This window comes from Orycteropus afer, unplaced genomic scaffold (assembly GCF_000298275.1).
Source record: "Orycteropus afer afer isolate SDZICR_OR568_19922 unplaced genomic scaffold, OryAfe1.0 scaffold00149, whole genome shotgun sequence".
In the NCBI taxonomy this organism is placed as follows: domain Eukaryota; kingdom Metazoa; phylum Chordata; class Mammalia; order Tubulidentata; family Orycteropodidae; genus Orycteropus; species Orycteropus afer.
The window spans coordinates 2,643,847-2,654,161 of NW_006921736.1; positions in this window are offsets into that span (position 1 = coordinate 2,643,847).

A 10,315-nucleotide genomic window follows, 5' to 3' on the forward strand; every position below is an offset into this window, starting at 1 on the left:
TTCCAAACACATGGTGGATACTCAGAACATATTTGCTGAATAAATGAAGCATGAACAAAATAATGCCAGTAAGATATATATATATATATATTTTAATGAGGTAAGGTGGTCACCAGGAATCTATTCTCCTGCATTACAGAGAAACATGTTTGTTGTAATAAACTGAAATCAAAATCATCCTATGAGGCCATTAAGAAATTTATATAACATGATAGATATAATTGGTTTTAGTGAATTATATTTGAAAAATGTTAAGCTGGCCAATGTTGAGTTCTCTATGTTTTTAAAACACTAAAAAAAATTGTATGAGAGGGCCATTTGTATACTTTTCCATCTCTTAATTCTCCAAGATAAGAACAGAGAACATTAACACTGTTAGGGTGTGTATTTTGATACAGTGCTAGCTTGCTACACTTCGATTATTTTGTATGTTGTGCTTCCCATATTTGTGAGACAGCCTCGGGAGGATGTTGAAAAAACTCTTAAATAGAGATTTTCTTGGTTTTTGTTAGATAAAGCTAGTCTTTTCTAATGAAGCTACATTGGACAAAGTCACTTAACCCAAAACCAAACCCACTCCCATTGAGTCCATTCCAACACATAGCAATGCCTGTAGGACAGAGTAGACCTGACCTATAGGGTTTCGAAGGCTGTAACTCTGACTGTTTTATCTTTCTCCTGTAGAGCAGGTGGTGGGTTCAAGACACTGACCTTCTGCTTAGCAGCCAAATGATTTAACCACTATACCACCAGGGCTCCTTAAAGTCACTTAACCATTGTACAAATCAGAATATATTCTCTGTGCTTCTCCAACTTTAATGTGCATGTGAATCACCTGGGATCTTGTTAAAATACAGATTCTAACTCAGTAGTTCTGAGGTGAGGCCTGAAATGTGCATTTCTGTCAATGTCACACGTAGTGTCAATTCTACTGGATTCATGCACCAGGCTTTGAGTAGCAAAGGACTGACTACTTTTTGTTGTGGTAAGAAATTAGCCCTTATATCCCAGTGTTTTGACACTCATGCTATATAGCTCATTTATTCTATATATCCAACATCAGTCAATGAGGCTCTCCCCTTTACAGAGTCACTCAGGGACCCATATGGATGGAGGATCAACTAACTGGTTATTATGCCATCCAAAGGATGGGAAAAAAGAGGGTTGGAAAATTAAGCCCCAATAATTAAATACTTTGATCTCAAAGTGTCATATGCCACTTTGATCACATTCCCTTGCCCAGAATTAGTCACATGAGCATGCCTCACTTCAAGGGGATCAGAGGAACATGATCCTCTCTCTGTGTATTTTAAAGTAAAATAGAACCATATATTAGCAAACCCGGGTAAAGTCATATTGAGGGACAGTCTGTGGAGTTTGCTCATTGGAACATATTAATTACTCACATGTTTCACAAGGAGTACATTTGCATTAAGTCTTTAGTTATGTGCCTTTTGTGTTACAAGAGTTTGGAGTGATTTGTCTTTTTCCTTACAGGATAAGCTCATTAGCTTATTCTTAAGGATTTATAGAATTTCAGAATTGAGGGGCATTGCAGAAGTTACTTCCAAACTTCTTACTTAAAAAATGGGGAATCAGAGGCATAGAAAGCAAATAGTTTTGTTTTTCAGGAAAGGGAGTATCAGGTCTAGAATTGTTACTTGGCTTCTAGTCTGGTAATTTGTCCATGGCACTACTGTTCATTTCCAACTCTGAGAAGTGGCCATTTGTTGGTAGGTACAGAGACCGTACTTCTACGCTGATGGTTAATACACATGTTCTAATGAATTTTTTTTTCCTTCTTTTAATTTTAGAACAATTGAGTTAGACTGGAACTTACATGCTGAATAACTGAATTTTCTAGGCCTTCCATTGGTTTATGGATACAGTGGGAATGATGGTTTTGCACACACACACACACACACACACACTTATAGATTGATATCACATATAATCATGGGATCTCTGGTGGCCTAGTGCCTAAGGCATTTGACTGCTAACCAGAAGGCTGGTGGCTCAAACCCACCAGCCACTCCTCGGAAGGAAGGTTGGTCAATCTGCTTCATAGACATACTGACTCGGAAACCCAAGGAGGGGTCGCTGTGAGTCGAATCAACCTGACGACAATGAGGGTTTCTTTCTTTTAATAATCACATTCCAAACTTGGCACTTTATTGAATCTACCAATTGCAAGAATTTTTCCACTGCTTCTAAAAATTTTACAACATAAATAATAGATTATAGCAATAACTATAATGAACACTGAGTTGTCTTTGAATTATTTTCTCAAACAAAAATGCCCTTAGAAAGGAAGAAAGTCACCTGATATTCCTGGCACCATGGAAAGTTGTACTTACAGAAAAATGTTTCTGAGTTGCTTTGCCAAGTTGTGATTTGTAAGCCTTCTTATCTGTAATCCCTGAACTCTAGCCCACTGTTTTCAACATGTGTTCTGAACTTCTCTTACTTCTTAATATACTGAGTTGGAAAAACAGTGGATCATTAATAAAAGGGGACCTTGGGCCAGGCAGACCTGGGCTTGAATCCTAGTGCCACCCCTTGCCAGCTGTATGGCCTTAGGTAAAACACTTAATTTTTCTGATCACCTTTTCATTCTTAAATAACTCAATATCTATTTTGCAGGATTGTTTTGAGGATTTAAAGTAATATATGTAAAGCACCTAGAAGAGGGCCCAGCTCATTGAATGCGTTCATTAATACTGGCTCTGATTATTATAATGCCTTGTGAATTCTCTGTATCAGGCAAGTATTGGCTATGGTATCTTGTCCTACAAGGTCTTTGTTTTCTTAATTTCAGCACTGTTCAGGCCACTTCTGTCATTAAAAACATGGCTTAGGAGTTGTTATAGCCTCTTATTTTTAATGAAAAACCAGCAATATAAATATTCATATGATATTTCCTACTTTTTGGTAACCACCAAATAAATCTGTGAGCAAAAGAAAAGACGTTTTTGCCTCATGGACTACTAGTCTGTGACCTTCTATTAAACTTAGTTCAGTATTCCTTGAAGTATTGTTCTCACACCATCTGCTTGACAATCACGTAGGGAGTGAGAAGGGGAAAGAAAGCAAAGTCTTAATTATCATTCCAGACTGCTGAGTCAGAATACCTGGTGCTGACCATTTGAAACAAGCTTTCCAGATGAATTGTTGCCCCTAAAAGTTTACCACCACCAGAGCTCTCTAATGTATCATAGGAACCCAACATGGCAAAGTAGAATATTGGGTCATTATGAATCAGAATCGATTTGATGACACACAACAACAACAAAGTTTTACAAAGGAGCCTTTGTGGTATAAGAGTTAATTAAGCACTTGGCTGTCAACCAAAAGGCTGGCAGTTTGAACAACACCCAGCAGCTCTATGGAAGAAACGCTTGGCGGTCCGCTTCCATAAAGATTACAGCTGAGAAGGCCTATGGGGCAGTTTTACTCTGGTCAGATGTGGTCACTAAGAGTCAAACTTGTCTCAGCGGCATTCAACAATGACCGAATTGATAAAAAGTCCCTGAGTCGCACAAGTGGTTAGCTGAAGGTGGGCAGTTCAAACCCACACAGAGACATCTCAGAAGCCAGTCCTGGTGATCTGCTTCTGAAAGGTCATAGCTTTGAAGACACTGTAGAACATTTCTCTGACACATGGTGATACTATGAGTTGGGATCAACTTGACAGCAACTAACAATAACGACAAAGGTTGACAGGAGTATCTGGATAGCGCAAACAATTAGTGCACTTGTCTGCTAACAAAAAGTTGGAGAATCAAGTTCACCTAGAGGCACCTCTTAAGAAATAACTGGCAATCTACTCCTGAAAAAACAGCCACTGAAAACCCAGTTCTACATACGGGGTTGCCATGAGTCAGAATCTGCTCTGTAGCAACTGGATTAAAGTTTGGCAACTTTGACACGTTGAACGTAGTCATGCCTTTTTGAAAGTAATCATGAAATCCTATCAGTAAGACATAGGGATGGGCACATTCTGTCTTCCAAGGCAATCATCACTATGTGGAGTGTGGTATACATCCTCCTGAACTTTACATTCTTTTCTGCTTGCCTATTTTCTCTCCTGCGTCTGAAAAAGAGCAGTCTGGAATATCTGAGGCACTCAGCCCCCAGTCAATTTCATTAATTCACTAAAGACCACATTGTTGAGTTTTCTAATTTTCTCATTGAGTTTTGAGGTTTCTGTCAAATTAGATTACCCTGGGTTCCAGGTACAAAGCATAAGGTCCTTTGGCTTGGAGTTCATTTAATGATGTGAATTTTTGTTTTTGCTGCACAAGCTTATGTTGAAAACCATTCTCCCAGGTGCCCTCTGGGTTACCTGTTATGGATCTTTAGTGCTTATTGTTAACAACACTTGGATAAGGCCATGCCTTAATTTTTAGTTATATAATGGAACTCATCCATCAAACTTACAGAGACATTTTTGATGTGGTCAGTGCTTATTTGTGTTCAAAAAATAAATCCTGTTCCAAACCAGTGTTTAATTCCAAAGCAACTGCCCTGGGCTGTGCTCTGTAGTCAATATTGAATATGTTGCTTTGTCTTGCAGGTGGTTTTGTTTCATTAGTGATTTCTGATGTGAAATTAGAAATATAATTTGTAGGATTGTTTCTCTTCTAAATTTCAGTTAGTGTTAATATTTTTAACAGTAAATTTTCAGTAATGTTATATGCTAAAATATCGATGACACATAACAACAACAACATATGCTAAAAACAATACTTCATAGCTACCAGTTTTTGAGCATTTATCATGTGCTGGATTCTATGGCAAGCACTCTATAATGACCATTTTAAGATGTGGATTCTCAGTTCATCCTCCACAGAAACTTGTGAAATAAGTATAATTGTCCTCTTTTTATGGATGACAAAGTAAGGCTAGAAGGGTTGAAAATAATTGAGCAAGGATTTAAAACTTTGCTTTCTGATTCAAAAATCTGGGCTCTTAGCCAATCCATGAAGCTGATTTATGTAAACTGCCATGAAGATAAGTTCAAATAATTTCCAATTCTGCCTAATATCTGTATTAGTCAGTTAACTATTGCTACCATATATAGTTATGTGACAAATCAGCCCCAAACCCACTAGCTTAAGAGAAATATTTTTATGCTTTCTTTGGTAGAGTTATGACTCTGCCCAAAAAGAACACTTTTTGCTCTGTGGGCAACTTTACTCAAATGTTGCAGTGTTTAAGAATATGTAGCCATTTACAGTATGTCATCACTGCTACTGTTCTTAATGTAAGTATTTGAGGAAACAAAACATCAATACAAATGTTGCAGTCTACTTTTATTTTTCCTTAAGAAGCTTTTGATTATGCTGGACTTTAATCAGTGGTGTCTGGGAAAGTACCTCTCCAAAGACAAATAAATAAATAGGCTCTGGTTTGTCCTACTTGCCAATTTCCCTTGTGTAAATACTCCCACCATAGTTGATTTCATTTTACCAGTGGGTTCACAATTGGCTAGCAAAATGCTGCTGTGAGCTAGCTCCTACAACCCTCTCCTAATGTAAATAATAACTATCTGTTCCAGTGAAGAGCTTCTTATCTCTTTTATTTTCTTCTAATTTTTTTCTCATATCCCCTAAGTTTGTTCTCATACAACATGAAAACAATGAATGAGACTTAAATGATTTCAGATATTTTGAAGACCTGTAAGAAAACATGGTGTTTGAAGCCTTGAAAGCAAATCACTGTGTTTTTTATGTACATGTAGATTGCCTATTCTAAAATAGACATTAGCATACAATCTTAAGATACCATGTTCCTACCATCTTTTATATTTTCCTCATGGTTATTGGGAAAGAAACTGAGGTCCTCTTAATAGCCAAGGTGTTAGTGGATCAAAAGAAGGATACTTCCTCTCCTTTCTGCCAACACTGTCTGAGATGAGCTATGTTAAATCCAGATAACTAACTCTGCTGGTCAATATAGAAATGTGGTCAATATGATATATGTTGATACCTTCTTGCTATTTTTTTTAACCTTTTATTGTGATTTGGGTGAAGGTTTATAGAACAAATCAGTTTCCCTTTCAATAATTCATACGCATTTTGTTTCATGCCATTGATTGCAGTACCCACAGTATAACATCACTCATCCCACTTCCTCCCTGTGTTTCCTGTTTCCCTTCTTCCTCTTTTCCTATCCCTTCCTGCCTTCTGAGCTTTGCCCTCGGGCAAATGTTGGCCTTGCTCTTTTTCATGTGAATGGAATGGTTTTGAATGGAGAGTTTAAAGGGAGATGGTAGTCTCACCTTTGCCAGGTGTTGTTGTTGTTAAGTGCCGTTGAGTCAAACTAGACTCATAGTCAAACCCTCCTTGGGTTTCCGAGGCAGTACCACTACAGAAGTAGATTGTCCAATCTTCCTTCCAAGGAGTGGCTGGTGGGTTTGAACCGCCAGCCTTCTGGTTAGCAGTCAAGTGCCTTAGGCACTGTGCTACCAAAGCCAGGTATTAGACAAAATAATGAAAACAGATAAAGATTACCTACAAACAGTCTCTGTGCTGTTTTCATGCCAACCCCCAAACCCAGAGGTGAGTGTTCTGTGTTTTGCCCTATCTTATTTTCTTTCCATGAACACATCTCCTTGCATAGAAAGAGGAGAGCTCAAACGTTTATAACTAGACACATTGTAGTCTTTGAAGCCTTTTTAGTGGTAACTGCATATTAATTATTTGTTATGGCTTTTGTTTCTCTTGCCTGAGCCTGCTTAGAACTGATGAATATCTTTCATCAGTGCCAAAAAGCTGTGAACTTGTTTATTCCTATTACTACAGCAAGATGGAGCTACTTAAATGTAGCTAAAACAATTCAGTACGATTCAAAGATTTTTCTTTTCTAATTAATTAATTTATTTATTCTCATTCATTAATTTAATTAACACTCATTGAGAGCACACTATATGCCCTATCTTAGATGTGGGGAAAGGTGCAAAAGTAAATTAGATCTTTTAAAAGGTTACAATCTAATAGAAAAGATACAAATCTGACCTGTTGTTGTTGTTATGTGCTGTCGAGTCGGCCTTGACTCATTAAGAACTCATTGGGTTTCCGAAGCGGTATCACTTCGGAAGTTGATTGTCCAAGCTTCCTTCCGAGGACAAATCTGACCTAGTCTCACATTTTCACCCTATCACCAGGAAAGTCCTGGGAACTATGAGATCAATTTGATGGAACTAGATCAAAGGAAATAGAACCTTTTTCAGTAGGAGGAGGGGCATGGAGAAACAGAGGGGACTTCCTGGAAGAGGTAGCATTGAATAAAGGAAAAGAAGTTGATATACACAAAAGTTAGGAAAGAGTGAGACTGACTTCTAGAGTAGAAGTCATAGGACCTGAGCATTTACACTAAGAAATCCTGGTTACTCAGTTTGACTAGAGTTCCTAGCTAAAGGGAAATGTGAAAGGAAAGAATTGATGAAAGGGCCTTGAGCACCAAAGTAGTTTGTAATGAACAATAGTTGAACTAGGGCACATTTAGCAAGGGATCCTCCTAAAGAAATTATATTACCAATTTGTTACCACCTTTGTCTAAGGCCTGTCTCAAGGACTAGCTGAGTTAAGGAAGGATGGATTCTTTCTGCCCTTTTGATCAATTCTTTTCAAGCTAGATGGCCTCCATAAGAAATGGCCACACACACTGGCAAAAATAATACGAAAAGGAGAAACCTACAACGTTAGTGTGGCCCCTGCCTCCATAATGTGTCAGCAGAATAGTACCTAAGGCACTTGACTGCTAACCAGAAAGTTGGCGGTTCATACCCACCAGCCACTCCTCGGAAGGAAGGTTGGGCAACCTACTTCCGTAGTGATATCGCCTCGGAAACCCAAGGAGGAGTGGCTATGAGTCGGGACCAACTGGACAGCACATAACAACAACAACAACCAGTTTGGAAGTAAACATAAGAAAGTGCTACAATACCTAAAGTTTACCACCTGGATGAAGAACTACAAAGTGGTTGTAGTGTTGGTTTTTGTTTCCTTTCTCTTACCTGATCTTGCTTACAACAGCTGAGAGCTTCAGCTTATCTTTAATCAGAGCCTAAAGCCTGTAAACTTGTTTACTCCCCGTGTCACTAAAGCAAGATGAAGCTAGTTAAATCTAGCTAAAACATTAAATGCCACCCAAATATTTTTTTTCTCTTTCTTAACTATCCAAGTCTCGTAGAAAATACGATTGTCATGTCTTAATTGTGATACTGAAAGTGTCTTTTATTCTCAGCATGCTTGAGATAGCAAAGTAATTTTTAAGCTGAATGTGATTGTCTCAGACAGTCATGATTCAAATATTTAATCTAAAGGGAAAATTCCCAGAGTGCTTCTCTCATCATTTCTCAGTTCTGTAGAGAATAAAAGCCTCAACTTTATATGATCTGATATTATTTCCATTATTGGTATTATGCTGTAGGCAAATATCCTTCAAGAGGCAAAGCCTACATCCCTTGTGCTTAACAAGTTAGGGATCACAAAGGTCCAATCTGGCCTCTACAATATGAGCTGCCGCTGCCTTGTAATCTGTGGAGAATTTAATAACAATAATTTCACTTTATACACTGCGGACTTTAAGATTTAATAGATTCTCCATACACTCAAAGTATCTGTTTTTCTTTCATGGTCTTTTTTTTTATTTTTTTAATTCAAAGATCAAAACTCCCATAAGAAATTCAACAAAGTGCTATCAGGTGACCTGTATAGGTGTGGCTGAAAATCCATAGATTGATTACCCAGGGAAAAGGATGAAAGAAATTTACTTAGCAAGCAACTAGAGTCATTTTGAGTTTCCTTATTACCCATTAAGAAGAGAATGTCCTAGGCCAGCTCTCTAAATTGCTGTCATTTTAATGTATGCCAAATAAATCAATGTTTTATCTCAAGCATACTTCTCTCAAAGTGTAGTCTTCAGCCTACCTACATGTAACTTAGGACATTCCTCAACCCTACTGAGTCACAAGTTCTGGGGACAGAGAACCAATAATTTATATTGGGGGGGGGAAACTTTATATGATTCTTAGGCACATTAAAGTTGAGATTCATTAGTCTGAGAAAGAAAAGAATTTATTATACATCCATCATGTGCCACAAACTCTACTTGGCAGTTTTATTCTTGCAAATGCTGTATATAATAGTTATTGTCCTTTGTTGTTGTTGTGTGCTGCCAAGTCAATTACAACTCATAGCAACCCTAGAGGACAAAACAGAAGTGCCCTGTAGGGTATCCGAAGCTGGAAGCTTTACAGGAGCTGATTGCCAGGTGTTTTCTTCTCATTGGTGGGTGCAAAGGGCTGGATTTTCAGTTAGCAGCTAAATGCCTAACCATTGCACCACCAGGGATCCCTTATATATAATGAAAACCTCCTAATATTTGTCAAGAGGTATAATGAGGCTGAAACTAGCTAAATTCATGATTCTCAAGCTGTGTGCGAGGCAAACCTGAGCACTACAGTGAATGTACAAGATCCCAACGGTATTTCAAATTTTCTGAGGTGCAACAGCTACTCAGTATCTTCTGGACACTGAGGCAACTACTACCTCAAGATAGTTTACCTTCAACATTAGAAAACACTAAATACCTTTGTGAAGCTGGGTTTCAGTGGTTGCTGTGAAGAAACAAATACCATACGAATCTCAATGTGCAACTCAAAATAAGGGTGTTGGTGTCCAATTGTGGATTCTAAGATTAATAAGTCATATGATGCCCAGTAGGCACACATATCTGAGTAGTTGTGGTTATTTAAGGATACATTAAATATTGATTATTAATTATTATAAATAGTAATTTATATCTCAAGTTGTACTTAAGGAAATGATTCTGGTAGCATAGTGCCTAAGGTACTTCACTGCTAACGAGAAGGCTGGCTGTTCAAACCCACCAGCCACTCCTAGGAAGGAACGTTGGGCATTCCTACCTCTGTAGTGATACTGCCTCAGAAACCCAAGGAGGGGTCGCTATGAGTCGGGGCCGACTCGACGGCACATAACAACAAACAACAACAGCAACATATTATTAAGAAGCTACTGAATCGTCAGGGCATAAATAACTCTTTGGTTGTTGGACCTGTTTTAAATGGGAAAATTTCTTTGTGCTAATATTTTTAATGAAAAATTAAAAGGCACCATGCAAACAAAGTTTGGGAATCTCTGGCTTAAATTATAAATTTGTAGAGAAGAAATGTGAACTTGAGTCTACCTGGCTTTAAATGCTATGTCTTTCCAGCAATGTTTCCTAGATACAATTTCATCAAGGAATTCCTGAGTGTGTGTGTGTGTGTGTGTGTGTGTGTGTGTGT